General features: G+C 43.0%; 1 protein-coding gene across 3 annotated transcripts in view; it reads left to right on the top strand.

Annotated features, from left to right (window-relative positions):
- RBBP8 (RB binding protein 8, endonuclease) overlaps window positions 1–27,031 on the top strand; it is a 2,682,217-nt gene that overhangs the window by 2,543,244 nt on the left and 111,942 nt on the right. The gene's annotated exons all lie outside the window — the stretch shown is intronic.

Here is a 27,031-nt window from a genome sequence, read left to right as displayed (position 1 = left end):
CCCAAACCATTAGTTTGCTTGAACTGAGCTGACTAAAAGTTAGATTTGGGTGCCAAGCCCTTCAGAGGTTTCCCGTCTCCAAAAAGAGTGCTTCTCTGCAGACTTTGGAGGATTAATGGTCAGCTAACACTATTCTGTTGCTGAGTAGATATGTTTCCTTTGAGGGATAAATCATCGACTGCACTTTATGACAGAAAACTTATTTTTTCTGTAAACCTGATTAATTGCACTAGGAGAACATGTTTTAATTACTTTCACATGACTTTTGTACACTTTTAACCAGGAGCATAACTTTTACTTTTGTGGTAAAAGATTAATTTAACTGAGTTTATTTTTTCTGTGGTAAAAATGTTATTATTTTACTTGTGGGGACTGAGGTAAATGTTTTAAGTGTTTTTACTGTGTTTTAATGAGGGAAAAGTTACTTTTTTACAGGTTACTTGTTTTACTAACTATTGCTTTTAGGCTTCCCTGGGAATCGGGCACCTTTTTCAGCTTAACAATGGAACATATTCCTGATTGCTCAGTTTTACTTTCTTCCAGCCACAAAAAAGCAATATGTTAAGCATCCTTTGCCACCACAGCAGATTGATAAAGTGCCTCAGCCTCAGGGGATGACTCAGCTGTGGCCAAAGCTGGTTCCTTGGACCAGTAATCTTTTTCCTTGGATCCTGCCTGTGTATTCCTTACAACCACCATGTGCCAGTGGTTAGTCACATCCTGTGCAGCTGTTAGAACACTTTCAGTAGGCAAGGGAGAGCCACTCTTGTTGGTCCTGGGTGAAAATGCAGACACTGTCACTCTGCTTAGCCAGAACACTGTACCCACCCCTAGGGAAGTTTTTGCTGAAAAAAGTGGCTCTGTTTCTTCAGAAATTCCTGTTAAAAGAATACATGCTTCAGTTGCCTTGGACAATAGCAGTTTATTGTCTTAGCTGCGGGTTTAGTGCATGTTCTTGATCCTTCCTGTATGGCTGTTTCAGGTAAAAGTAAACAGGATTCTTCATTTTCTGAAGAGATTAAAGAGTTTCAACCTCAAAATATTTCTTATGGCACAGATTATGTATTGTCTCCATAGAATTTTGATTTAGGGCTTGGTATAATGGTTACGTTCTTTACCTCACAAATACAAGATGCATGGTTTGATCCTAACCTCTGCTTGTTGTATAGGCTTGTAATAGTCTGCAGACTGAGAGCCTTGTAGCTCTGCTGGAATTCTAAAAAAATTAGATTCTGAGGAGAGTATGACTTAAGACAGTACTTTTGAAGGATTCTCTTTCTCTGAAACTATTTCCAGAATGAATCAGCTATTTTAATGGGAAAACAGTTATGTTTCACAGTCGCTTAGGAAGTATTATGTTTTGTTACAACTGGGATTTCCAGAACCTACTCTTGTTCCTCCTGTTCTATCTGCATTGTAGGATGTTTTTATCACAACCTGTAATTTCCTGACAGCCAGCTTGCTGTCCCCAAAATAGCAGGTAGACTGTATAAAGTGCATCAGTCTTTTAAGTTTTTATACACTCATCCCACATTATACCCAGCGGCTGTGTTTTAGTGAATCCTCCTGCTGTGTAGTATTTGGTTAATACTAATCCTTCTCCTTCTGACAAGGATATGAATGCTTCTAATAAACTGGGAAAACAAGTGTATTCTTCTGCAGCAATTGTTTTTCACATTCTCAGTTGTCAAGCTCATATATTGAAGTTTATGCTTGCCTCTTGTGAGAGTGCTCAGAATGTTTTATGATTTATTTACTCTTCCGATGAGGTCTGCTTTGTCCAGTTTGGTTGCTTCTGCGACTTAAGTGCCTACCCGTCATTTAAAATGTGCATATGATTCCTCTGATGCTACTTGCAGGTTGCTGCCACTTGAACTGCTTTGAGAATATTGCCCGTCTGTGTTCTCAAAATCTTCTAGATGATATCAAGTATGATATTTTGGCTTCATCTTTGGATAGAGAATTCGTTTTGGACAACCTGCTACTGAGATCCTTGTTAAATGTAATGAGGGAGGTATGCTGATTCATGGAAGATCTCAGATTTTTAGCCTTCCTTCTCTGTCAGCCAAAGACTTTAATGCTTCCCCTATTGCCTTCTTTTAAAGGGAATTTAAACTGACCCAGGAAGGTGTTTGTAAGCAAACATTTAAAAAGCTATGACAGAAAGTTTCCAAAAACTATACCCTCACCAACAGAACTAGTATAGTCTAGTAAGACTGTATGATTAATTAAAGACTCCCACTTTGGCAAACACTGGCGGTGGTCATATTTTTTTCTTATGGAGGTGATTTGCCTTTCTTTAGTTGTCAGGAATCTCTCACTTTGATAAGGAATCTCCTACATAGACTGGAATTTCAGGAGAATATACTGATGTCTTGTCTGGCTTATTCTCACAGGATTGTTTTTATGATTGTTTCTGGGATAATTCAGTTCAAATAGTGTTTCTTCCATAGGAAAAGGTCCACCTGAATGTAGATCTATTCCTGAGTTTTTACACTTAAACCACTGTTTCAGCTAGGGAATTCCTCAGGATTCTGGGTCCAATGGCATCTTTTTTCTCATTATTCATTTTGCTACACTTCACTGGATAAAAATCTATCGGTGTCTGTAATCTGTATTGCCCCAGCATCTACATCCCCTGACTTTACAGTTTCTAGTCTTTGGGATTTGTGAATGGGATGCTTTGGGGAAGACACTATTTTTTTTCTAAATCCAGGCTTGCTCTATCCCCTTTATTTTTGTATGGTTTTTTTGCCAGGGTGAGGATATATGATTTTCTGGCATTGTCTTTTTCAGGACTCTAGCCTCCCTACCTGCTTTAGTTAACATGAAAACTCTGAAAGTCCAAACCACTGTTTTTCTTCAGTTCTCCAGTTCGGTCACTTGGAAGGTGCCCTTAAGCTTCGAAAGCTGGCCATCTGTTATATCCTTAGCAGGATATAACCCACATAGCTAAGGCTACTGCAGCAGTGATCATTCAAACATCTACTGTTGTGGTGAGTTTAATTAACACAACTGTACTTTATTTTGATAACACTTTTTGGTGCTTTTGAATCCTGTTTGTTTTATTTTTTTGAGACATGATTTGACAAGTTGCTGAGATCACTGTCTTAATGTCTCATATGGGGTTTAGGTTTGGTTTTGGGATTTAGCATATTGATAGAGAGTTTTTGAAATTTTCAAAGGTACTGTGGTAAAGTTAATACTGTGCACTGTTTGGTAGGACCATGTAGGGCAAAAAATATTTATGAACAGTAGTTAATTTGGTGGAGTAATTTGAAGGTGAAGTTGCTGCTGGAATATGAATGGAAAAAGTTGGTTTTATAGGCTTCTGTGAATAGACATTATATAAGGTTGTATCATTTTTGTTTGCTGTGGAGATAAATAATGCAGTATTGTTTTAGGAACTACATTTTTTAAATTTTTTCTTTGCTTTGTTTTTATCACAGTACTACTCCCCTATCCATGCAGGGCCAAGCCCAGTGTCTTCTTTGTCCGCACCCCGCCAGCCCACTTGTTCAGCAGTAGCAGCAGTCAGAAAGCCTTGAACTAGAGGAAAACTATATAGCACATTTATTCCTGCCCAGGAATCCCTATTTGTTCATCAGTTCTGCAGCAAGGGTTGGGTGGGAGGGATAGAACCAGTTTGCTGGCCTGTGGCATAGCCTACCCTTTCCCACGGCGGAGCCCTGCATCCCCTGTGATGGCTTTTCCATGCTCTGCTGTCCACACAATGAATTCTCCTTGTCTTACTCTATGACTTGGGCATGGCAACTTGATCTTGCTAGTCTTGTGCTCCATTGGGTGAAACACCCAGTACTCCCTTAAGTTTTCACTTACGTGGCGAGTCAGAGCCACCGCCTTCCACAGCTGCCTCTATCTACCCAGGATTGGGTAGCTGACATTAGCTGCTCACACTCATTCTCCCAAACAAGCTGCTATAAGTGCCCAAGATGCTATTTGAACTGAGGTTGCCTGCGACATAGTCAGGACGGACATTATGCTTGTATGCCATAAAGCTGGCATAGGCGCATCAGATCTTATCCCAAAATAAGGAATGTTTGTAGGACATTTGGCATCAGAAGTTTCTACTTTGAGGTCACAAAAAGATGATTTTTGTTTTCTTTGCTGTGAAAGTGAGGAAGACAGCTTTATATAGTTGTTGGGTAGTCTGTTTCTGATAGGTTAGATGACAGGGTTGATGTGCAACAGTATTTGCAGTATACGTTTGATACAGTTGAAGTTCCCTACCTAGTGAATACTTATTGTTTCCAACTAATTCCTTCACAACCTAGAGTGTTGCTTAGCCATGCATTGACAGTGGAAGAGGTTCACAATGCCTTTTCTAATTGTAGGTCCAGTGCTTCTTTTGAAGATGGTAGTGAGTACTTTTATGATTGCCAGTTAGGAATTTGAGTGGCTTTTTTGAATGAATAGTACCTGGGTTGTATGCATTTGATGTATGAATTGGATTGGACATTTTATTTGGAAGAGTAAAGGTGACAGCTTTCTCAGATTATGAAATTTCGGCATAGGTTTTGCAGTTGTGTTTCCAGGCTAGTATAGCATATTGGTTAACTCCATATGTAGAGGAAAAGGGTAGTATGGCTGTTTTATTCTGTGTAAAAGAATTGTCACCCAGATTTTTGGTCATGATTAGAGGGGGGGGGTCTCTTGCTTGATTTGCATATGAAAAAATATTTGATAGCTTTGCAAGAGTACAGTTTGAAGCATGTCTGTATTCCTTTCATCTTTATACATGGAGAAGGTTGTTCTTAACATTTTTTTGTGTAGAGATTGATCAATCCTAAGGAGTTCTGGTGGCATACCTTTGTTGTTGTCTTACGCAATTATGTTATGATTAATCAAATTTAGGATGTTCCTTTTGTATTTTCATAATTAGGAACATGTGTGCTTTTGTCTAAATGTTATTAGGGCTTAGATTAAAGGTTTTGGCAGCAAAAGAGGAATAGCTGAAATAAATTCTGGTTTGCCAGTTATCCTCTTTTTGGGGGTATGTTTTGATCATGATTCTTTGATAATGGAGGAATGCTGTTCTCTGTTATAGAGAATAAATGATGCAGTAAATTTCTAAAATTTGTTCCCCATGACATTTGCTCTGAAAAATTGTCTTGTTAAAATCTGTTTTGATGGAGATTGGTTATATTATCATGGGTTCTGTTTGATCTAACTTGTGAGATTGTTTTGTTTTGTTTTTTGTTTTTTTTTTTTTATGAGGCTCATGCTAGCTTAATTAAGTGTGGATTTTTTTATAAGGAAAAAGAGTTTATTTTGTACAAAAATATCATCCTTTTGCTTATTTCAGTTTTATCCTTTATTTCCCTTTTAATTACATTATCAGGGGATTTGACAGGTGTATCGTCTGTTTCATTCCTCCTCACGAATTGGGTTATGGATTCGTCCTTGGATCTGACTGGGCCACTATTGTTCAGACTAGGATCAAAGTCTCGAGCTTCTCCCACTACTCACAGTGCCCTGCACTCCAACCAATCTCCTCAGATCTCATTTGCCGCCAGCGGAATCAGACATGGTTGCCTGAGTCTCAAGCATTCACTGGTATCTCCTTTCCAGATAAGTGCCCTTTTTCTTTTTCTTATCTTAAAGACCTCCCCTACTCCTTTTATAGTGTGTGTGGGTTTTTTCTTACTTACCTTTATGGACCTTTCTTATCTAAAGCTTATCTAAAATTTTCCCGTGCTCTGGGTAGTCATTTTTCTGTTAGGCTCCCCTGCTTCTTCTCTTCTTCCAAAAAAAAAAAACTTTCTTTTTTAGCCATTCTCTGCTTGTCTTTCCCCTTTTGTTTTTGTGTGAGTGCAAAAAGATTCTTTTTGTGATGGCTGACAAACCTTCTGAGTTTAAACAGTAGTCAGAATGTGGATGTAAGTTCCAACATTCCATGCACATCTTTATGTGTTTCCTGCTTGGGTGAAGAGAATCTGCAGTCAGAAACAAGCTGATTTTGAAGGACCTTTTGCCCTTTTCCTCTCCAGGGGCTCAAACCCCCTCTAAGAGCCGTGCAAGAGCCTCTGACTCCAAAATTGTGCCCTCACAAATCTTCAAGGGCATCTTTGGAGCTGCCTGCGAAGGTTGGGAGGCCCTCAAATCCGACATCTTTGGATCACAGGCCTACTTCAGCTCAGACGGATCCAAAGCTCTCTTCAGATCCATCCAGGTCCGTGATGATCACCAGCTCACCTGAAACTGCCGCCCCCTCCTCTTTGGATCCTAAACCTACGGACCTGACAGTGAGGGCCCTTCACCAGTCCTGGGGTTTCAGTCAGCTCTGCTCCCTGATGTACAACAGATTCCCCTCTGTAAGCTTTCTTCAGGTCTTCTAGGAGTCTTTTGGAGGCCGACATGGACAGGATGATCATGAAGATCCTCAAGACTCAGATCCAGCTGGAGGTCTTCTCGGCTTCATCCCCATTTGGGTTCTGCAAGTCTCTCCCTTCAATTCCAATCGCCTTCTCTGATCCATCCTTCGGCGTCAGAGTCACAGGGTCATGGCTGATCGAGGAATCCAGGATTGAGTGTACGGATCCCGCCTTCCTCCAGTCCAACCGTTGCCTTGATCTCCTCAGTGCCGTTGTCTTCAGATCGTAGCGAGTCTTGGATCCGGGATGTCCCCATTGGATGTGGGGAGAGGGGTTCACCTCCTACATTGTCAGAGCCATCTCTTCCTCTCAGTGCTTCGGGCTGGACAGTTCGGGTCCAATTCTACCAGGGACCCAGGACTCAAGGATTCTGGCCCTCTCTTTTTCTGTAGCCTTGGCTCCAGTAGAGTTGGAGAGGGTTTCCTCCAAGACCTTTGGCATTCCTAGACAGAAAGGTCTTTTTCTACCCACAGTGATCCAGTCCCTTTGAGCCAACTTGCTTTGGTTCAGGGACTTAAGCCTGTCATTCCTGTCCCAAGTCAGCCCGTCCAAATTAGTTCCCTCAGAGGGAGACCCTTCCCCTTCTGAGACCTCCCCTGAGCACCCTTCAGAGGAGATTCCTTGTAAGAGGACATGCAAAAGGAGGCACATTGACTCCCCCCTCAGAGTCAGTTACCGAGGATACAGACTTTGATGAAGGGGAGGGATTGCCCAGATCACAACTGGAGGACGTCTCCTTCAGAGATATTTTAGATATTCTGCGATAGGGAGGTATTTGGTCAGCCCAACCTCCCTCCTCTGAGGAGTTTGTATATTTTGGAGGCCTTCGGGATGGGCCCATCTACATCTTGCGTGGTTTCCTCAGTAGATGAGTTAGTAGATTTGATGTCCAGCTGGGCCTGGAAGGAGCCGGACTCGGTCGAACCGATCCCCAAGTGCCCTGACAAATTTTTGTCATCCCCCCCAAAGACAGACCTTATTGGAGTAAGGGCATTCTAGTGGATGCCATGGTTGTGGCAGCAGCTACCAAAAGGGAGCTAGCGGAGCAGGGCTTCACTGTCCATCTGCCGAACAGGGAGTCCAGAGTGAAGGACAGATCTGGTAAATGTGTTTACGCCTCAGCCACCTTCTCGTTGAGGGCATTGAACTACATGGCACATTTTACTCACTTGCAGAGGGACCTGGTGAAAGAGCTGTCGGACTTTCTGGCAGCGATCATGTCGTTGGAGGACTTCAAGAAAGTCTCTCCCCGACTGGCTACTCTTTCGTCCTTATCCAATTTTTCCATGAGGCTGATTTCCCATTCCATGGAAGGCACCTCTTGGGCAGCTGGCTCAGGCATTGCCATTCTGCAACATACCTGAATGAGGTTTTGTGATTTTTACGGAGCCCTTTAAGGAATTTTTTGTTAACACCACCTTCGATGGATCCTCACTCCTCAGTCCATCGGTCAGAGACCCTAATCCACAGCGAGCAAGAGGGGAAGACGTTGTCTGTCATCGGGGTCAAATTCTCCACTCTACAGCACACATTCTCTAGAAATCAGTGCAGTGGAAGGAAAACCTGGTTCCGTAAATCCAGGAGTCTTCCCAAGATCAACGTGGAGATTCTTCCTCTTGGGACAGAGGAGGAAGTTTCAATGGGAGACACTGCCCTAGAGGCAGCGGGGTTCTGCAGAATCAGACCCTCAGGGAACTTTTCTCTGGTAGGCCCTTTCACCGCTCCTGAAGCACTGCCCAACTGCTCATATCTGGAGTCAGTTGGGGGTCAGTTCTCTCTACACCCTGCCACCTGGACCAATATAGCTATGTATAATGTTTGTCCCATATGATTCTGTGTTTGTATTGTGTAAGAGTTATACTCTGTCTGGAGCTTTTCTCCCTGAGCCTCCACTGAAAATGGGCTCACCTTGCCCAGTGGACTATCCTGGTAAACAAATGTAAATAAATAAATATAACACAAAGCAAGCGGGTGTTAGAGATTATATCCAGGGGTTACACTATTCCCTTTCAAACTTTTCTCTGGAGAGGTCAAAGAGGCTCCCTGACATTCCACCCAGTCAGAGGGAGTTTGCAGTAGCAGAAATTCTAAGTCTGCTGCAAAAAAGAGTAATCCAAGAGGTCCCGACCACACGAAGAGGATTTGGAACTTACTCTCGCTTCTTTTTAGTGTCAAAGAAAACCAGAGACCTGCTATCCATTCTGGATCTAAGCAAGTTAAACTTGCTAGTAAAGAAAGTGAAGTTCCAAATGGTGAAGGGGCAGCATTCTTCCGCTGCTGTGGAAGGATGATTGGATGTGCTTTGTGGACTTAAAGGATGCGTACTATCACATCAAAATAGACAGAAGCTGCTGGAGTCATCTGCGCTTCCAGCTGGGACCCAGTCACTTTCAATTCTGGGCACTGCCTTTTGGACTCACCACAGCCCCCAGGGTTTTTACCACATGCATGACAGTAGTCGCAGCTCACCTCAGACTGCAGGGATTCCAGATGTTTACTTACCTGGACAACTGGCACTTTGCTGCCACAACCAGACATCGGCTAATACAGGCCAGGGATTACATTTTCAATCTTGCCAACCATCTGGGGATTACTGTAAATCTGGCAAAGTCAAATCTTTCCCCTGTGCAAACTTTAGAGTTCACTGGAGCTACCTTGGACACAGTCAACCAGATTTGCCACTCTTCCCTCTCATTGCGTTCTAACCTTGAGAGATCATGTACAAACAGTGTTGAGCCAAACTTCTTCTTCAGCAAGGCTAATTCTCCAAACTTTAGGCTCTATGGCAGCAGCCATCCCACTAGTTCCCCTTATGCCAGTCCTTCAATGGACTCTGGTTGCTCAGTGGTCTGTACTCTACCAGCCTCTCTCTCCTCCTATCAAGCTGACTCCAGTTTGTAGAAGGCACCTTCAGTGTTGGCTCCTGTCAGATGACCTGATGTTAGGCAGGCCTTTCCTTCTCCCACCCCCCTCATTCATGGTGACCACGGATGTTTCCCATTTGGGGTGGATTACAAGGAAAAGATGGTCCAAGGCACGTGGATACACACACACAGACTGGATTGCATATCAGTGTTTTGGAGATGAGAGCTGTCCTCCTCATGTTGCAAGCCTTTCAGGACGTTCTCCCTCTAGGAACTATTGTGATTCACACAGACAACATGTCAGTGGTGTGGTACATCAACAAACAAGAAGGAAAATGCTCTTGCCCCCTGTGCAGAGAGGCCATAAGGGTTTGGGAATGGGTGATGTCTTCAGACTGCTTTCTACTTGCAAGACACATACCAGGGAAATCCAGCGTCCTAGCAGACAAGCTCAGCAAGTCCATTCTGACTCCTTATGGAGTAGTCTCTTGACCAATCAGTCATGGACTTAATCATCAGCCATTGGGGCCAACCTTGCTGTGACCTGTTTGCTTTCTCCCAGAACAGCAAGTGCAACAACTGCATCAATCTGATTCCCTCTACGGAGGAATTCCTGAGGGATGCTCTGATTCATGATTGGCCTCTGGTCTCCTCTGTGCTTATCCCCCCTGCTGTTGATCCCAAAGTTTCTCCAGAAAGCGAAGCATATGAAGTCCTCAGTAATCCTCATTGCCCCCTATTGGCCTTATCAGATTTGGTTCCCATTCGTCTGGTCTCACCTGAAGTATCCTCCATGAATTCTGTAACCCAAACAGGATCTCCTTTATCACCCCAATCTGATGTCCCTGAAACTGACCACTTGGTTTCTCCACTTCCGGTGATAATTCAAAGGTCCAGGCTTGCTTCCCCAGTCCAAAGATATTATTTTAGCATCCCAAAAAACATCTGCTAAAAAGGTTTACGGTAGCAAATGGAAGAGATTTGTCTTCTGGGCTTGTAAAGAAAACATTGACCCTTTGTCAGCACCTATTGCTGATATTCTGCATTTCCTGGGGTCTCTTTTCAAAGAAGGAGCTAATTTCTTCACCATCAAACTCCAGTTAGCGGCTATCTCTAATTCACATTCTGGCAGCGTTCTCAGCTGTCCTTCAGCTTCTTCCAAATTATGCAAGGCCTTCTTGAAAGGGTTTTTTCTCCTCAGGCCTCCGGTAAAGGATCCATCTCCACCATGGGATCTCACCATGGTTTTGCAGAGCTTAACTCAAAAACCCTTTGAATCAGCGGGTGACTGTGACCTAAAATTTCTTTCATGGAAGACAGTTGTTCTTGTTACCATGACCACAGTTAAGAGAATCTGAAATTCAGGCCTTTCTTCTCTAAGTCATCGTACATAATTTTCCACAAGGATAGAGTGTCCCTTCATACAAAGCCTTCCTTTATGCCCAAGGTAGCTACTAAGGCCAGTGTTAACCAAGCTGTCCAACTACAAGTCTTTTTCGCTAATTTTTCTAGTGATGGAGAACGATTGTTGTATTTGTTAGATGTTCACAGACAGTTAAATTTTTACTTGCACAGGAGTAAGTCTTTTCAAAAGTCAGATTAGTTATTTGTTTCCTTCTCTGCCAGCCGTCTAGGTCAGGCAGTTTCAAAGGTTACTTTTGCCAAGTGGATTACAGACTGTATCACCTTCATTTATAATAAAAATGGATTGCAGCTACTACCTCGCCTTCTTAAGGCCCATTCCACCAGGTCTATGTCTACCTCATCTGCCTTTTCTTCTAGGGCCTTGTTAGATGACATCTGTGCTGCAGCCACTTGGGCTAATGCTAACACATTTGTAGCATATTATAAATTAGATCTTGTGTTCCGCAGCGGGGCTTCATTCAGTTTGGCTGTGCTCCGGCATATCCTTCCTTGAGACCACCCAGGAGTTGCATAGCTGGGAACTCTACCCATTTGTGAGGAAGAACAAAAGAGACATCAGAAGATTTATTAATTACACACTTACCATAACTTGGCATCTGTGCTGTCTTCTTTCATTCCTCCTCACCTTCACACCCTGCCATCCCCTTTCCTGGTGTTCTAGAAGACCTGGAGAGAATTTTTTTTTTTTGGTTGCTGTGGTTCCTGGGTCTGTTGAGTCGCTGGTTATGGAGTTACATATAGATATATATATATATGACTGTCTATTTAAATTTCCTTCTACCTTTTACTCTCTATTAACTATGGGCAGCAAACTTGATCTGAGGAGGAGATTGTTTGTAGTGCAGGGCATTGTGGGTAGTGGGAAGAGCTGAGACTTGGATCCTAGTCTGAAGAAAAATGGCTGAGTTGGAACCAAGGAAAGATCCATAACCCATTCATGAGGAGGAATGAAAGAAGACAACATAGATACCAAGTTATGGTAAGTACATAACTAATAATTCATTTTCATTATTTTCTTTTGTTGCTTTGAAGGTGACATGGTATGATTCTAATCTGCACTGCTTGTGCAGGAAAAAGTGGTGAAGGATAGAGCACTGGAGGAGGTGTAGTCACCTTTTGGGTAATAGACTGGCACTGGACATGCATTTTTCCATGTAGTAAATGGAGATCTCCAGTAAACAGACTGTCTGTTCAGTGAGCTGTCTGCTCCAAGGAATCAACTAGCTGTGCACTTCCAAGTGGTCAACATATTATGCAGCTCAGCCTCTACAAATACTTGGAAGGCTTTTACTGCACATGACTGTGGTTTAGCTGCTCTTTCTTTCTTAGACAGAGTGATGTCCAGTAGGTGGATTACTGTTCCTGGGATGCACAGTTGGTTTTCTATTATGTCTTTTCAAAGCTACACCAGATTGTATTTCAGATGAAGTTGATGTTCTCAGTTGTGCAGGTTTTATTCAGATGCTTCCAGGACTGTGTCACACTACTTGTGGTCTTGAGTGTGGGCTAACCAGTCTATTAATGTCTTGCCTATATATTCCAGACACCTTCGTTTTTAGAGCAGCACAATGCTCTTTGAGATCTTTTTTTATTTTCCTCAAGTTTTAAGGAGGCTTTGATGATGCCTGTCTATAAGAAAACATCCCTAGACCTGGAAATTTTAGAAAGTTACTACCCAATCTCTAACTTTCTCTTTATCGGGAAGATGATAGAGAAAGGAAAATGTAATCAGCTTGGATCCATTTTAGAGTCTCGATCTGTTTCAATTTGGTTTTAAGTTTACAACTCACAGCATTGAGACTGCACTCAATGGATTTAAAATCTTTAAATGATGGGACCTCAACAACGTTTCTTAATTTCTTAATATTGGTTCACTCCTAACAGTGCAGATGAAGGTAAAAGACATAGTAGACTCTGATAAGCACCTTCAAGGGGGAGTTCCAGGTAGATAACTGATGTTATCCACACCATACCAGTCTATAAACTTACTGATTTGTTATTACCATTACATCTGAAAAGGGTTTTATCTGGCAGAGTCACAAACAGTGATCATGGGATGTTGCAGTAGGTGACCTGCCTATGCAGCTGCATGTCCCATAATGTTCAGCTAATATTTATGTCAGTAGATCATGTCCTCAGCTAGGTAGTATTGGTGCATTTCACAAGCTTGGCACTATGCATGGTGATGATGACAACTGCCGTTGTGATATGGTGATGAGCATGCATGGTAATATAAACAGGCACTATCTTGAAATAGTGATACCCATTTAGTATTTCATACTTGCCTATATGACATATAGCCATCATTTGTCAGGTATAACATGGTGTTTGGGATCTAGCTTTTTCCTTCATTGCCCACTGTAAGGTTGGCATAGGAGTGCAAGATTGATGTTGTGTCTGACTGAGTTGAAGGCATTATAGACACCAGATTCAGCCGTTAATGGTGTTTTGTCTACTTGAATACATCTATCAGTGATTCTTGTGAAGCTATACTCCGCAGTCTGCCTCTAAGATTCTGCACCTTCACATTAATGTCCCACAGTGGTGTATCCAGGCTTGCCATGGCAATGAGAGTGGTTGGTTCATGCAGCAGCACACCTGAGCATGATCTGGGGGAGGTTTCAAATGTTTTAAGTCATGGAGAGTTTTCACTGCCATTTATACATTGTTGGCACACTTATATGTTCTAAAATCTCACCCTTGCAGGTTGTACTGCTTACCTTATGTGTGCCACCCACTGTGTCCTGCTTGTGACCTCCTACCTGTCTACTTGTGCTGATATTGAATTGACACATGTAGCCCACTCTCTAGGTTTTAACATAGTCATGTCTAATGCAGTAGGTGCAAAAAACATGCACTGATCAGAATGCTTTTACATGTAGAGCCACTGTAATACTGTGGTTAAGTGCATCTCCACTACTGCACAGGAAAAGCAATCGCACTGTAGCGAGCTCAGAAATACGCATGTGGGTATGACAGTAAAAGCCATCACGAAGGATCAAGGATACAGCTACAGTTATTAATTTGTGATAGCCAGCTAAACACATGAGACAGTTGTCTTATTTCACATAAGCTCAGCACACATCTGACGAAGTCTTTTCAAACGAAAACATAATATTGGAGGCGTTAATGGTTTTTTGTTGATTTGTTCGTGATTACAGTATTTACTTTTGGATTAAAGCATTTTACCTTACAACTTTCTGTTGCTGTATTGTTTCACCAGACCTGGGTACCTTTTGTGTTTACTAGTTGATTTTTGGTACCTTTTGGATACGCTTTTGGATTGTTAGCATCTCATTACTTCTTGATGTACTCTGCACAGATTGTTTATCTTGGTATGTAGTTTTCTTCAAGGTGCTACCATATCAGTAGTGCCTGAGTATTCTGGCCTACATACCTTAAACATGCTGCCCTTGTTCTGCTGCACCATTGCCTTCCATATGATCTTCCTTCTGTTGATAGTCTTTTTATAATGGCTGTAGTTGTGGTGGTATATTTAAAGCTGCCTGGTGGGCAGACAGCTATGTTTGACTGCTGTAATTTTGTGCAGTATGGCACAAATGTTGAACATCCAAGAAATGTTCTTTGACATTTACTGGATGTCACTTCTGGATGCTCTTACAAACTGAAATTGGAATTTCATTAGTTCAAAAAAATCCCAATGATTGACTTTGTATTCCCCTAACATTGTTATTGTTCTGCAGCAGTGTATGGGTTGATGATGGCTGTCATAAGATGTAAATGCGGTCAGTAGTCATTATCTGTACAAAGAAAGACTTTTCATTTAAGTCAATGCATTTTGCAGTTTCCTATCAGACTCATTATTATAGCTTTCATTGTTATTTTTATTTCCATCTTAACTTATTTATTAGATGACTGTTTGCGATATGCATTTCAGCAAATATTTTATAGTACATGACAGTTATTTGTTACACAGCCATCTGTTGTATATATCACATTACATTTGCTTGAATGCAGAAGGGGATAGTAAGCCTGTCTAGATTACGCTTTAAGTGCATTCAGCATTCTACCTCCCATCCACCCTTTCTGTTTTATCCATTCTTTCCCTGCTCCATGCCTTATTGGATACACATGATGGATTATTTCTTCCTCACCCATTCTTGTTTGTTCCATGTGTTTGCAGTCCTTCTATATGAAAATGTATGTTCAAAGAGCTAGTGAGTAGTTAGACCCCATCGTCTTCTATTTATAACCCATTTTTACTCTTCATCCTTCATGTTTAGGTTGACCCCTTCACATCATCCGACATGATCTTTTGCACGCTTATCATGTACCCTCTTCCCTTTTGATCTGTAGTGAGAAGTCCTTTGGCTCATTTAGATTGTTATAGCCTTTTCCCTTCATCCCATAAACTTTATGGTGATTTTTTTCTGGCCATGTCCGGCATCCTCATGTCCTTTTCCTTATATGGCTTCCAGAGCTGGACATCATACTGAAGATGTGACCTAATCAAGGCCAGTAGAGCTGTTTACTTCTGGATTCTGCCCACTGAAGATACACTGTAGCAATCTGTTTGCTGCTGTCACTGCCTTCTCTGTTCCTGATGGTCTAGCCCAGGTGTATTTTAACGCCTTTGTATCCTTTTCCTGCTCTGTCACCATCTGTTCTACTCACTACCATCTTGACTGCCCCCCCCCCCCCAACCTGCTGATATTTCACACTAGTTGTTGTTGCCCAGGTATAATGCTTTGCATTTATAAGTATTTAGGCACAGCTACAAACTTTGTATCTCCTGGGTAATCCTTTTCAGATTCTAGATTAGATACTGTCATTATTGAAGAACTTTGTCCAGTTTTGAATTCCTTCAAGTATATCTGAAACACTCCCACTGGAGTAGTGAACCCAGGACTGACCACTATGGTGTTGCTTTGGATAATTTCCTTATTCATTTTATCATCATCCTCACCACAATGCTTTGTATCATACCATCCATACATGCAGCAGACCAGTTTGTCAATCTTGGTCCTATTTCCCCATCCCTGTCCAATTTTACTAGCAGCTGCTTGTGTGAGACCTTGTCAGAGGCCTTGGGGAAGTCCGGTAGACCTTGCCTGCTGCTACAACTCTAGCAAGTTTACCTGTATCACAGTCATAATACTACATCAAGTTTAAATATCAGCTTCATCTGACAACCTAGTGTTAGTTCGCAGTGCTACAGATCCTTGCCCTGTAGGAAAGCAAGAAAGTTAACATGCCTTCTTCAGATTCCCTTCATGAATTTCTCCTCCACTTTCCTTCTCAGTTCCCTTTTCCATACAAGGGTACCACACTTGCTAGCCTCCAGTCCACAGATACTTCATTGATGGCCAGTGATCTATTGAAGAGCTCCATCAAGGGATCAACCAGTACACTGAGCAGATTGCTGAAGACTCTAGGAGGTAACATATGTGGTTCATTTGCTTTATTTTCCCTAAAGGTTGGCAGTTCCCTCTTCTCAACCTCTTCTTTATTTCCTGTTGTTTGTCCATTGCCATCCCTGAACTGCCTTACTGCACTACTGTCATTGCACCCTCTCCCTGTTTTTCTTTGTGAAAACTTGAAAGCTAAAGCAAAGTATTCATTTGGTGCCTTTGCTTTTTTTCTCATATGGTCTTCTGTGATTTCATGGGATATCCATGCCCCCTTCCTTTTTAGATGTTTGTCTAGAATTATACCCATTTTGGTATAGTTCTTCAACAACTGGCTGAACCCCTCATTGATTCAAGACCTCAGTCACCCCCCACATCTTGTCTACCTTGGAGTCACCCACTTAGTGCCTGTCAGATTCATATGCCCCATTAGGGTTGCCCTCTTGCTGTTACCCCCACTCCTTTTTTGTTTTCTTCAGTCTCTCCCTTGCCCCCTTCTGGAGGGCAGTGTTCCTCCTCTTCTGTAACCTCATATTGATGCCCTTATTTATGTAGGTCATTGCTCTGCCTCCATCTCTTTCCCCTTGTGTCATTCCTGAACAGCCCGTACTTAGATATTCCCAGGGCCCACCTTCTCATGTGATTGTCCCATGTCTCTGTGATACTAACAATATCTACCTTCCCTTCCTACTTCACTGATCACAGTTTCACCTTTTTTTTTGTATGTAATGACGTAATCTATTAATTTTATATCTCTTATTATATGTTTTTATTTTTACGACTTTCTTCATTGTTGTATTACTTAAAGGCTTGTAAATAATCCGGAGGTTTTCTCCTAGGGTCCCCTCTGAAAATGGGAACCTGGCTCAGTTGGACTAACCCGGTTAACAAATGTCAAATGAATAACTTCCAGCTCAGTGTCCCCCTTTGCACTTACTGCCCAGATATGCAGTGAATCACCTCTATTTTTCCTTTGCTACCTTATGGGTCTTTTTTCACCTTCTGTTGACTGCATGAAAACTTACTTCCCTCTTCTGTTTCTTTGACAGGCCCTCCTCCTTCCATGTTACTTTAACGATATAGTTATTTAAATGCACCTTTCTAGCCTAGCACCAACCACCACCACCACTGTCCTTTGTAGGTTAAGTTGCAACTTGCCATGGCATAGAGTTTGTCCCTTTGTCAGGTTTCTTCCACCATCACCAGTTTTAAGCTATTCTGTCTCGTCCACAGACATAACTGTAGTCTTACTTTAGCCTGATTGCTGCTACCTAGCAGTTTGAAGAATGACACCCATTTCAGTTGATATTTGTTTTTGATTAGTGGAAGTGAACAATTCTGGGATTTCTGTCTCCTCGCATTCTGCAACTGAAGATCATACTGAACCACTGCAGCGGTAAGAAGGTAAAGTTGCTATGTTACATTTTGGCTGATTTGGGTGATTGGATCCTCTGGTTTTGCCCACATCCTGATGCCTTCACCAATCCATACATCGGTTCTGGTGCCTTTGGATCTTGCTCTTTCCAAGGAACCAGTGTCCTTGTTGCTAATTCCTCCAACAGTTGTGGCTCCAGTATTTATGGATCCCACTTTCTCAGTGCCACTGTCAGAGTAGAGATGGTCTTGAGATGCCAGCTTTGGCTCCATCTTCAGCTGTGTTGCTCCTTTCGGGGTGTTAGGGTTTAGACCACTTGGTCACAATCCCCTCATCGGAAGCATCTATGCTCAAGATTGCGAAGCTCACTAGTGGGATTGGAATCATCTCTCCGAAGGAAGGGTCAGGTCCAACAATTCAAGTAAGCTCATCGGATCTGACTGAGATTGGACTGGCTTTCCAGGTGTTGTTGGGGATGGTTGGTTCCCCAGTTGCAACTTTCATAGGTTTCCCCCAGCTGCAGTTCCACCCAGATGTTCTCTGTCTTTCTCTCTCTCTCTCTCTCTCTCTCTGATGTTCATCGTGTTTCACTGCTGCAGTCATTACACTTGGGTTATCCTGCCGTCAGGCGGTCCCGTAGTCGGCCTGAGTTCCAAAGTCTTGGTCCAGCGTCGGTTGCTGTCGCTTCTTCCCTGACGTCAGTGCGCCAGGGGTATATAAGATGCAGCCGACGCCATTTTCTTCAGTCTTTCTTGCCGTGCGCTGCCCGAAGCAAAAGCAGTTCGCAAGTGCCGGTCGGCCGACTCCTGAGATTTCAAATTTGATTTCAGATCCAAAGTCTTCAATAAAGCTAAGTACCCCATTGGGGAAACTTTTTTCTTGCCTCAGACCGATGTCAGTAAAAGTTAATAACTGTATTTCTTGTGGGAAGCAAATACCTTATAAGGATTTTCATTCTTACTGTATTCCATGCCTAGGACCACATCACGACGTCACTAGTTGTCGGTTTTGTGCTAGATTTAACAAACGCACTATTAAACGTCGGTTTGATTTTGCATGCCATTATTTTGGCTGAAGGTTTAATTATACCATGCCGTCGGAACAACCGACGACCGGAATTCACAAAAAACGCAAAGATAAGGATAAGGACAGGCATCCGAGGCCCAAAACTGACGACGCAGCCTCTTTTCTCAGTGAGGCGCTTTCGCAGCCCCTGACACCCGCTACCTCAGAGCCACGTGGAGTTGCCTAGGCCTCTGGATACTCAAGGTGTTGGGCCTACGGAGACTAACCCTTCAGATGGGTCCGGAGCCGCTGAGCAGGCTTCGGCTTCTGAGGGTGTTTTCAGACTTACTCAACTTACCATTGCATCTACAGCCAAGTCTAAAGCAATTTTAAAGAAAAAGAAGCAAGTACAGCATTCACCTGGACAGGCCTCCATGCCTAAAAAGCAGATGCTCAAAATGGCCGAAGACTTAATTACTCTGATCAGGGGTACCCATCCCCCTCCTGATAAAAGGCCTAGGCAGGATACAGACTATGATTCCTCTGACCAGATTTCTGTATATTCTGACTCCTCTTCAGACCAGGGATATTCCTTACCCACCTATGAGGACTCTGATGCTGAAGAATCTATTCCTTCAGCCTCTCCTCCTTAGGATTACTCTTTTGGGGAAACTTTGCACACCATGAGGGAGCATTTCCACTACGAGGGCCAGGATTACTCAGAGTCCAAGAAAAGGCTCAGAGATTTTCTTTTATTGCCTCAACACAGGCCCCTTGCTATTCTGCCAGTGTTGGATATTGTGGACGATGTGTTCTCTGAATCCAGTTTAAGTCCAGATTCTTTACCCCCTGCTCCAGTCAAGCCAGACAGGTACTACAGAGTCACTGACTCTCACAAATTTCTTTACAAAAACCCTACTGCTGACCCAGAAACTATTTCCCAGGGTCCTAAAGGGGTAAAGGCCTCCACAGCCAAAAATCCAGTTCCCTTGGGACAGGGATTCCAGAGCATTAGACAGATGGGGGAAGAAAGTTTACACCTCTGCAACTTTAGCAGTGAGGGCTTTAAACTGCCAGTTTCACATGCTTAAATATCAACAATATTTACTGTCTCAGTTAAAACAGAAAATGAGTACAAGTGCAGAACAACCTGATTTTAAGGAAATGCAGGATTTATTGCATGCAGCTGAACAAGTGGGAAAACATACATTGCAATGTGGTTTTGATTCATTAGAAGCTTCTTGTAGAGCAGCAGTTACAGGATCTGTGATTCAAAGGCATACTTGGTTAAAGGAACAAACATTACCAGATCATATCAAGGCGAAATTGTTAGATGCTCCTTTACAGCAAGATATTTTATTTGGTCTTAAAGCTGAGGAGGTTTTAAAGAAAATGGAGGATATGGCAAAATCAATGCAAACAGTGAAGGATTTCTTACAGATACAGCCTCCAAGATTTAGCAGAAATTGGCCTACTAAAAATTGGTCCTTTCCAGTGTCAGGCAGGCCACAAAGAGGCAGATACAGACGCCCAAGAGGCAGATCTCAGCCCCAAGGATCTTACAGACCACGACAGTGGGACGCTTCAACACCCAAAGGAGGTGAGGACAAGTCACAACCTTACAGGAAACAATCTCAATGAACTTCCCCTTACAATGCCAAACTCTACCCTGTTGGCAGCTCCCTTAGGGGGGAAACTAGCACTTTTTTCACAAAACTGGCAAACAATCACCCAGGACAAATGGGTGCTGAATATTGTGTCTCAAGGTTACAGGTTCCACTTTCACACTTTACCAAGGTTAAAAAGAATGCCAGACCTGCCACAAAATCAATGAGCAGAGGCACAAAAACAAATTGCAGCCCTCATGGACATGAGAGCAATTCAAAAAGTACCTCAGCAGGAACAAGGACAAGGTTTTTACTCAAGACTCTTCCTGGTACCCAGAAAGGACAAAGCCTGGAGACCCATTCTAGACCTTTCGACTCTAAATACCTACCTGGATGTTCTGAAGTTCAAAATGTTGACATTACAGCAGCTCCTTCCCATGTTGGGCAAGAAAGCTTGGCTTGTTACCTTGGACCTCAAAGAGGCATACCTGCATGTCCCTATCAGACAAAACTGCAGAAGATACCTCAGATTCATAGCTAGTTCAATGCACTACCAATTCTCTGCACTGCCCTTTGGCTTATCTACTGCTCCCAGGGTCTTCACAAAGTGCCTGGCACCAGTAATTGCATTTTGCAGACAAAAAGGAATTCAAATATATCAATACCTGGACGACTGCCTGATTCAAGCAGAGAACAAGGACATTCTTCTAAAGCATCTGGCGTTTGTAAAAAAGTTAAGTTGCCTAGGGTACACAGTAAACGAAAAGAAATCAAAACTAGTGCCCTCACAAGAGATAATATTCCTGGGTGCCTGCTTAAATACACCGTCCCAGATGGCTTATCTCACGCCAGACAGACAAGGACAACTGACTCAGTATTTTCAATTAATGGCAACAAAGTCCCAACTCCCTGCAAGAAAAATTCTGCAGGCCTTGGGATTTATGGCATTCTGCATACTTCTAATTCCATATACCAGACTGCATATGAGGAAATTACAATGCTACCTAAAAAGTGCTTGGACTCAACACTCACACAGCTTGGAAACGGAAATACCACTAATTCCCTGCCTGCAACAGGAGTTTCAATGGTGGGCACAGGCATGTCACCTCAACAAGGGTCAGCCTTTCACTCTACCCACAGCCAGGCAGACTCTAACAACAGATGCTTCGGATTACGCATGGGGAGCACACATGGCAGGAAAATGTATTCAGGACAAATGAACCACAGACTAACTACATCTACACATCAATCAAAAAGAGATGTTGGCTGTACAAAATGCCCTAACAGCCTTCAAGGACTTTCTGCATCCAGGACAATTACTTTTAAAGACAGACAACACCACAGTAATGTGGTACATAAACAAGCAAGGGGGCACTCATTCTTACCCCCTATGCAGACAAGCCATGACCTTGTGGAACACAGCTGTAACTTATCAAGTTCATCTGCAAGCACAATTCCTGCCAGGAAAGAAAAACACTCTGGCAGATGGACTAAGCAGAAACATCATGGATCCTCAGGAGTGGAAATTAAATCTGCAAGTTTTCAGCATGGTAATGCAAGCATGAGGGTGCCCGGACATAGATCTCTCTGCCTCCCCACTGAACTTCCAACTACAAAAATAATGCACAAGGACTTATCACACACTAGCATGGAAAGTGGATGCTCTTTTGTTCAGCTGGAAAGGCCTGCACGTTTATGCCTTCCCTCCTCTGCCTCTCCTTTTGAAGGTTCTCCTCAAAGCCAGACAAGAAAAACCACAGATGATTCTGATTGCTCCAGACTGGCCACGCCAGCATTGGTACCCAATCTTAAAGAACTTAGCTCAAGGCCCACCTTGGATTTTGCTCAAATTCCACACCTTCTGACTCAACAAAACAATCAGATCCTGCACAGTCAGCTCAAAACCTTATCCCTGGCGGCATGGCAAATTCATTAGCCAAACAGGCAACACCTCTCTCTAAAGCTGTTATGGATGTCATTTTGGAGGCCAGGAGGCCTAGCACCAGGAAATCTTATTCAGAAAAGTGGAAGAGATTCTGTGCCTGGAACCAGGCTCAAAGCCTTGACCCTCTTGTCCCTAATATTCCTCAGATACTACAATACTTAACTGAGATGCTGGACAAAGGACTATCCTTCTCATCCATTAAGATCCACGCTTCTGCCATCTTGGCTCATTACAACACAGATCCTCCTATTTTCTCACATCCATTGCTAAAGCAGTACCTCAGAGGGGCTAAAAACATAAGACCGCCCTGGAGAGCACCAGCACCTACTTGGGACCTCAACTTTGTCTTGGAAAAACTCACTTTACCTCCCTTTGAGCCAGCCAATACAGAAGAAATAAAATATATATCATGGAAAACTGCTCTGTTACTGGCAATAACCTCAGCACGAAGAGTTTCAGAACTACAGGCATTAATGGCAATGGAGCCCTTTATCATTTTTCACCAAGACAGGGTTTCTTTAAGAACAAACCCTTCATTTATGCCTAAGGTGGTATCCAGTGTGGCTCTTAACTATTCACTTGCCAACATTTTATCCAAATCCCCAGAATAAAGGGGAGAGAATTCTACATTCCTTGGACATACACAGACAATTACGCTTCTACTTGGACAAAACAAAAGCTTTCAGGAAAACTGAGCAACTGTTTGTATCCTATGCTACAAGATCACAGGGAAAGGCTATTTCAAAGCAGACCATTTCAAAGTGTAGGACACTGTATCCGGTTCTGCTACACACAGTATGGAAAGCCTGTACCATCTAACATAAGACCACATTCTACCAGGGCAACTGCAACTTCTACTGCCTATCTTAGAGGAGTAGCTACCAAGGACATTTTGGAAGCTGCAACTTGGCGTTCAGTGCACACCTTTACCAAGCATTACCACTTGCCTCGTTACTCCAGATCCAGAGCAGGCTTTGCCACTGCAGTACTGCAGGGCCTCATAGCCACACCAAATCTGATCTAGATCCAGCCACCCTGTCTCAGCTTTGGGATTCAACCCAAGTGTAATGACTGCAGCAGTGAAACACGATGAACATAGTACAGTTTTGTACCTACCATAAATGTAGATATTCGAGTGTCTTCACTGCTGCAGTCCAGGTTACCCTCCCTCCATCCCCTCTTTCTTAGCCAGGACTTATCTACACTTTTCTACCCTATACTACCTATGTGGTGTATTTGCTGGTAGCTGAACTTTTTGGTTTTATTTTTCATGTATGCTTTATTAGCAATATGTATTGCCTACCTATTTGGAGGCACCTGACATCTGGGGCAAGAAAAACTGAAGAAAATGGCGTCGGCTGCATCTTATATACCACTGGCGCACTGACGTCAGGGAAGAAGCGACAGCAACTGACACCGGACCAAGACTTTGGAACTCATGCCGACTATGGGACCACCTGACAGCAGGATAACCCAAGTGTAATGACTGCAGCAGTGAAGACACTCTAACATCTGCATTTATGGTAGGTACAAAACTGTACTTTATGCCTCCTTCTCATCAAGCGCCATTGGGTCAGAGCCAGGTCATGAATCTCATTCCATGTACCCGTTGGCAGGCTAGGTCCTCTGAGACTCATCACTTGACATTCCAAAGAAGAGGGTGTGGAAGAGTAAGCACCTAGATCCCCTTTTCTGAATCTCTCCCCATAGATTCTGACTCAGAAGATTGAGACAGTTCCCTGTAATTCCCACCAGAAGACACCTCTTTTTGCAACATCTCGGAGTTAATGCATCAGAGGGAAGCTTAAGCTGTCAACCTCTACCTTTCAGTACGCGATTGTTCTTTTTGAAGCTTATGGCTCCACATCATCTACATCCTGGGTGGTACCTTCAGCAGACAAACTAATTAACCTCATGATCAGCAGGAACTGGACAGTTGGCAAGCAGTCCCCAGAATACTAGGCAGAATTCTTCACCTGTCAAAGGATAGATCTTTCTGGTCCAAGGCCCCAGCCGTAAACTCCAGCATTGTGGCAGCAGTTGGAAAACCGGAACTCTCAGATGACTCTGCTTCCATTCATCCTCCCAGTAAAGAGTGATGCAGCTGTAAAAGAGAGAAAGAGAGAAACTGTCTTCTGGGGGGGGGGGGAAGCAATCCAGAAGGTCCCACCAGAATGGGTCAGTCTTCTATTGAAAGTTAATGTGGGTCCCAAGAAAGCAAAGGACCTCAGGCTGATCTTGGACCCAAGTCTCCTTAACAGATAAGTTCACAAGACCCACTTCAGGATGGTCAGGTTCATGGTGCATTCAGTGCTACCTTGTCTCAGGACAAACAATTGGATATGCTCCATATAGCTCCAAAATATCTACTTTCACATCAAGATTGTGCAGGTGTTGTGGAAGTATCTATGTTTCCACATAGGAGCCAATCATTATCAGTTCAGGGTCCTGCCATTTGGAGTCACCATAGCCGCCAAAGTGGCCATCATGGCAGCCCACATACAACTCATGAGGTACAAGATCTTTCCATACCTGGATGATTGGCTTCCATCTGCCCCCTCAATGGAGTCTCTCTTCTAAGCCAGTAATTATCTCCTCAGTCTTTGTGTTTCATTGGGCATTACAGGCAGTCTTCAGAAGTACTGCCTGATGACACACAGACTGTCTCTTTTATAGGGTACAGGGAAGATACAATCCAATTCATAGTTTCTCTAACACTGGAAAGACTTCAGACCTTAAGAGAGGCTATCCAGTCACTCATCTCCACTATTCCCTGGTCTTGGTGCTGAGAGTATTGGTCTCATGGCTTCTTCATTTATAATGTTTCAGTTTAGCCCCTTTCACATGAGAATTTTATCTCCTACAAGTTCAGTGGCCTCAAAGCCTGCATTCTGTGTCCAAAACTGTAATAATCACAGATTCTTGAACATCTCATCTCAGGTGGTGGCTAGCTTTGCCAATGGTCTTTGCTGGCATACCCTTTATGATCCCAAACCTGGTAGCAATGGTGACCATGGATGCCTTCTCTCTACAGTGGAGGGGGTGGGACATTATGAGGGAAGGATAGTGCAAGGTCAATGGTCAGGCACAGATGTAAATTCGCATATAAATGTCTTGGAGGTGAGGGCAGTTTCTAGGACCATATTCCCTAGGATGTGATCTCCATCCAAACAGACACTTTGACAGTAGTTTGATACATCAGTCAGATCATCAGATCATAACCCGTGTGTCAGGAAGCTGTGAGGGTCTTGCAATATGCAATCTCCTCATAGAGCTTTCATATGGTAACAAACATCCCCAGAGTTTGCATTTGCTTGGTGGACAGGTGCAGCAAGATTCTGTTTACATCTCATTAGTGGCCCGTCAAGACAATGATACCCAGTCAGCTATTTCATCATGGGGCAAGCCTTGCTGTGACCTAGTCATCTCTATCCAAAACACTGGGTGCAGCTTCTTTGCCTTGATTCCCCCCTCTCCTGCTTATTCCCCAATTTCTGTGTAAAGCTAAGAAGCGCAAGGTAGCGGTCATCTTCATAACCCCCTTCCGGCTCAAACAAATCTGGTCTTCTTCCTGAGAGCATATCTACAGAAGCCCTCTTGGCTTCTGGATCGTATTTCAGATCTAGTCACTCACCCATCCAGGAAGCATTACCTGGACATTCCAGATCTAAAGCTAACCACTTGGTTTCTCCAATACCAGTAATGGCCATGAATCACGTCCTCGCTTTCTTTCTCTCTCTCTCTCTCTCTTAGCAGAGAGAATTCAAATCCTTACTGCTTCACAAAAGGAGTTCATGCTTAGTATCTACTGCAGTAAATGAAGTGATTCACTACTTGGGCAGGCATTCAACATATATATCCCTTCTCAGCTCTGATATCTAATATCCTTCATTTGCTCCATCTCACATTCTGGCTCTAGTTATTTGACCAAAAAGGTCCAGCTTGTGGTGATTTCTAATTTGCATGTAGGCTTCAGAGGCCATTCTCTAGCCTCACACAAGGTCTATAAGATTTTTATGAAAGGAATTTTTCTGTTTAGATCTCCCATCAAAGACCCATATCCTACTTAACTGTAACTAAACCATCCTTTACACTGGCTTCTTCAGCTCATCTAAAATTCCTGTCCTGGAAAACTATTTTTCTAGTAGCTATCATGTCAGCCAGGAGGATTTCTGAACTTCAAGCCGTTTTCGTGACTTTGTCATTTCCACCACTGTGGTGCAATCTCAGAGTTGGTATAGTGGGGGGGGGGGTAAAGCCCCCCCACTTTATTTTGTGTGTTTTGTTAATGGATTAGTGATTTTTTTCTGTGGGAAAAAAATCGCTGATCTGTTTGTTCGGTATTTTGTCTTTTCGTGGAATTTGGGTTGATAATATAGTGTTCGCAATGTTGAGCGTTCGCTTATATAATATTGACCCTCAACCAAGATCTGAGGTAGTTAGAGGAACAGATCCATTAGTCTTAAGGGGCTTGAGGCTGGAGTATTTATGTTGCTGGGTCAGATCCAATGATCTGCTCTGAGGACCTGTGTGTCATATTGGACAGATGTAAATGAGAAAGACCTAGCGTATGCTAAAGTACTTAACTTTCAATCTGATGTTGTCATTTTCATTCATTCCTCAACATATGGGTCTCAAATCCATCCTGGGATCAAGCTCGGCTGCATTCACTTAGACTTTCGGATCCAACTCTTGAGCTCCTCCCTGTACCCACAATGCCTCAGAGCCTTGAAATACCTCAGATCTTGTTTGCCGCTTCTTCGCTTCAGACGTGGATTGTGCTCTCTCAACCTTTTTTGGGGTGTTGTTACAACTACCTGTGAGTTAAACTTGACAAAACTTATTATACACACACACACACACATATATATTCCTTCTGCATTTTTCATCCTTCCTCCCCGTTCTAGTTTTGGGTTTTGTTCTCTGCTTTGTTTTTCAGTCCTCGTACCCATTTATTGTGGGTATTATCATTACTATTGTTGGTAAATCACTCTTTTTCTTATTAAACTTTTTCCTAACCATACATAGGCTATTTTCGTATATACC

The sequence above is a fragment of the Protopterus annectens genome, chromosome 3.part0, assembly GCF_019279795.1.
Source record: "Protopterus annectens isolate FY-2018-M chromosome 3.part0, PAN1.0, whole genome shotgun sequence".
NCBI lineage: Eukaryota > Metazoa > Chordata > Ceratodontiformes > Protopteridae > Protopterus > Protopterus annectens.
The sequence above is the reverse complement of the archived record's forward strand: the minus strand, read 5'-3'. Positions and strand labels throughout refer to the sequence as shown.